This window comes from Manis javanica, chromosome X (assembly GCF_040802235.1).
Source record: "Manis javanica isolate MJ-LG chromosome X, MJ_LKY, whole genome shotgun sequence".
In the NCBI taxonomy this organism is placed as follows: Eukaryota; Metazoa; Chordata; class Mammalia; order Pholidota; family Manidae; genus Manis; species Manis javanica.
The window spans coordinates 26,344,478-26,348,799 of record NC_133174.1 but is presented as its reverse complement, the minus strand read 5'-3'; the positions used below and the strand labels follow the sequence as shown (position 1 = coordinate 26,348,799).

General features: G+C 40.4%; 1 non-coding gene across 1 annotated transcript; it reads left to right on the top strand.

Moving 5' to 3' along the window:
- Window positions 1-1,081: 1,081 nt before the first annotated feature.
- On the top strand, window positions 1,082-1,184 carry LOC118967324 (U6 spliceosomal RNA). Its single transcript, XR_005054243.1, has one exon. It is a non-coding gene; the product is annotated as a U6 spliceosomal RNA (small nuclear RNA).
- Window positions 1,185-4,322: the final 3,138 nt, after the last annotated feature.

Below are 4,322 nucleotides of genomic sequence, written 5' to 3'. Positions count from 1 at the left end.
TGAATATGAAGACAAAAAAACTCACTCAAAATTTCAAATCAGGATCTCCCAGACTTCATATTTCATTGTTGAACCCCTCACTGGTCCAATTCCCCTACTTTGCACCACTCTTCTAAGTTGCAGGAAGTCAGTAGGGGGTTGAGCACAAATAATGAAAAAGGATCTAAGTTGATTAAGTCTTAAATACTTAAAAGGCTGGATTTTCATGCCGATGCTTGCTCACAGTTTTTTTCCCTAGTCTAGTCTAATCTATCCTATTCTAATAATGCATTTATTTATGTTTCCAGTGCTGGTATCACCTGCTTCAGTTTTCATTGTTGCTACTAGTGGTTACTAATTGAGTGTTCTCTTTCATGTGGGCAGTAGGCCAGAGTGAACAGTTTCACAGGTATCTCCTAAACACACACAAACACACCCCACATGCTTACACACTCACTGGTCTCCTTTTTATGCAACACAGACACAGCTCTTTTGAGATATTCTGGTGCTACTCCCAGGGACAGAAAATAGAGACATGGATATTAGAAAAATAACAAACAAGCATAATAATAGAGCTCAAATGCATAAAATGATGTTCTCCTGATGTTATGATAATATAAATGAAACTCTCCCAAATGCTTTCTTCAGCATATCACCTTCACTGCATTCCTCTAAATCTCATTATTTTCCTGAGTTTGCCCCTCTCTTAACCCTGGATTTAAGTTTCTTGGTCTCCTTATCTTCAAAAAGTAGATTGGTATCACAGAGAAAATCAGTTTTGCCAAATATTGAAATTCTTAAAAATCCCATTCATTGGATAATTAATGAAGAGGAAGAATGGGACTCAGTAAATATGTATGACATTATGATAAATTGCTAGAATCTATCTGCTAGTATCTAGTTCTATCTTTTGCTATTTAATACATTTGGGCAAATTATTTAAACTCTTAGTTCTATTTTCTTCATCTTGTAGATAGAGAAGAAGAATAGTCTTTCTATGTAGTGTTACTGTGAAAATTAAATATATTAATGCATGTAAATCACTTTTTTCAATGCCTGGCACCCACTTGATAAATTTCAGCTTTTTTGTTATTATTCCTTGTTTATTTATCCTATAAATCCTGAAATTGGAATGATACAGTAAATTATTAGCATAGCCCTTGTGAAAACATGACAAGTAAATTTGTGAAAGCTGTCATATTTCAAATGAAAGTAAGTGAACAAAAGTTGAAAGATGAAATGATAAGTTCTGAGAATATGATAAAATACTGACTGGAGGGCCAAAGAAACAAATTGAAAACCAAAACACTACTACAAAACTAATGAATAAATGAGAAAATGCAGAGATAACAGACCTAGATGAAAGTAATTTCTATCAATAGGAGAAAAGCCTTTGTATATCCTCAGAGAATGGAGAGAGAGAAAGGGGGAGAGAGGGGGAGAATGAATAAACCAATTAAAGAGAATAATTGGATACCAGTCATAGATGAGCCAGTATAAGGATAATTGGCATCCCTAAAGAAAAGATCTCTATCTATGAAACAAAAAAGGCACAGAGAAGTATAATACAGGAAAATTTAATTGAAATGAAGGAAGAATTGAATCTGCAGATCATATATCAGGAAAGCTCATTCAGAACAATCGACATCAAAGCACATACTGTTAAATTATTGAATTTCAAGAATAAAGAAGACATTCTACTGCAACCTAAGTATAAAAAGCAAAATCGCTGACAGAGGGGATAACAAAGTGAACCATAGAAATGTCCATAGCTATACTGAAACCTGAATAAAAATGTACACATCTCCTCAGTGTTCTGAAATAAGTAAAATATGTCCTTAAAATATTTTATTCACCCAAATTGTCTTTCAAAAGTAGAGACAAAAAGCAAGTTTTCCATAGTACAAAATTTAGGGACTATAGTACAATGAAATCCAGTTGATGGAAAAATTATAAAAAAAAGAACTTGTGGATGGAGAAGCAGAGGAGATAAAAATGCCTGGTGATATGAATTGATTCCACTTTAAGATAGAACTCTGAAGAAACTAAAATTGCAGTTAAAAGCATCAATTTATCACAAACAAAAAGGAAAAATAAATATCATCATTATTAAAAATGTATAAGTTAAAGACCTACCTCTTTAAAAGCCATGAGTGAATCTTACTGATAATCACGTTTTCTTAAACTTAATTGGAGGAATATCCGAAAGTGTAATGAAATGTTTATCTGAAGTTCATTAGTTTTTTTTCAGGTTCATGTTCATATCACTTTCTTTGTTCTTTTATTAAGTTCAAGGAAATCTAATGTGATTTTTATATAGCATATAAATATCTTTCTTGTAAAATTATCTGTTTTTCTATCTATAAATATATTTGTCTCTCAGTCCTTCTAAGTATGTATCAGCATAAAGATATGATTAAAGGATGTTCACCAAATAGTTACCCCACACCTTTGGAAGGATTTAGAATCATTTCTTCCATGTATTTTTATCACTTAAAAATATTATGGGGGGAGGAGCCAAGGTGGCGGCATGAGTAGGGCAGCAGAAATCTCCCAAAACCATATATATTTTTGAAAATACAACAAATATAACTATTCCTAAAAGAGAGACCAGAGGATACAGTACAACAGCCAGGCTACATCTACATCTGCAAGAACTCAGCATCTCACGAAGGGGGTAAGATACAAACCATGGCCCAGCAGGACCTGAGCACTCCCCCCACCCCAGCTCACCATGGGGAGAAAAGGAGTCAGAGTAGGGAGGGAGGGGAAGCACAGGACTGCTGAATACCCAGCCCTAGTGATCCGCACCAGGAGCGCAGATACACATTGCACGGTGCGCTGGATATTAGGGAAACAGATGAGTAAAAATCTGTAAGCGGATCACCACAGCCAGCTTCCCTGGGAAAAAAGAAAAGCAACTGCTTTTTGAAAGTCTTAAAGGGACAGGGGCTTCACAGCTGGATGGAATCATCCCGGTATACTCAGCCCAGCAGGCTGGGACTCCTGAGGAACTTCAGGCGCCTGAGCCCCCTGGGTGGCAACGCAGCTCTGAAGCCCCTCACAGTGATAAGCAGTGCCCCATTAATTCCTCCCGGCCAGCCCCTCCACAGTGGCTGAGCAGGCGGAGAGAGGCCCTGCCCACAGCAGCTGCACAGAGGCTCCTTCCAGCACGCAGCTGCCCAGGCCTGACCCAGAGGTCGCTGCTGGTGTGCAGCTGCACAGCGCAGGCAGAGGAGGCTGAGGCAAGGCATGGAGGGGCACCATTCTCACAGAAGAGCACACCCAGTGTGCCTGCCTATCCCCGCAGGGCTTTGGGCTGCCCCGATGGCTGCCTGGCCCGCAGCGGCTCAGGGGATTGACCCAGATGCTGCTCCCGGTGTGCGGGTAACCAACACAGGCAGCAGAGAAGGGCAAGGTGACCAGCAAGCAGGAAGGGACTTTGTTCTCCCAGCTGACACACACACCACCTGCCTGCAACTGACTCTATTGCCATGAAAAGGTAATAGAATTTGGTCCAGTCCAGAATTACCCAGACAACCCCCGAGAGAAGCCCTGGAGAGATATTTCTAAGATAATAGAAATGTACTTCTTACAGTTCTGGAGTGTGGTCTCCTCCCAGTCACAGACTCCTTGTGTTCTCACATGACTAAAGGGGCAAGGGGACTCTGTGGAGCCCCTTTTATCATGGCACTAATCTCATTCATGAGACCTCCACGCTCATGACTAAGCTCCCCCAAAGGCCCCTCCTAATGCTATCACATCGGGACATAGGATTTCAACATATGAACTTGTGGGGGATACCAACATTCAGACCATAGTAGGTCATGATAATGCTTTGATGAGAAAAAAACTTTTGAGAAAAACAGCTTTGTTTTTCTGACTTGCTGCCTTTGCCATTACAGTTTGATAACCCTGCTCATACCCAGAGTCTGGACATTTGGATAAGGACTAGAGTTTAGGATGCCCACCGTATGTCCCCACCTTGCTTTTCTTGGGGTACCTTTTAAAATGGCCACATAGAATTAAGCCCACAAAAAGTTAGTGACCTCTGCCCCAACCACCTTATGATAATAGCGACTTGTGCCCTACTCTCTATCTCCTGCGCTAGTAACCTGGGAGGGAGGACTACCCTCCTCTGGCCCTGGCACACCCCTCCTCCCCATTTCTGGAATGTGTAAGTAATAATTAATCTTGCAACTCTGTTTCTTTTGTGTGTGTGTATTGAAATGGTGTCTTCAATCAGAACCATCCTGTGGGTCTCACTCGTGTCTTCAATCAGAACCATCCTGTGGGTCTCACTCGCCCAGATGGGAGCTCAAATACTGAGAGAGTGACGTGCT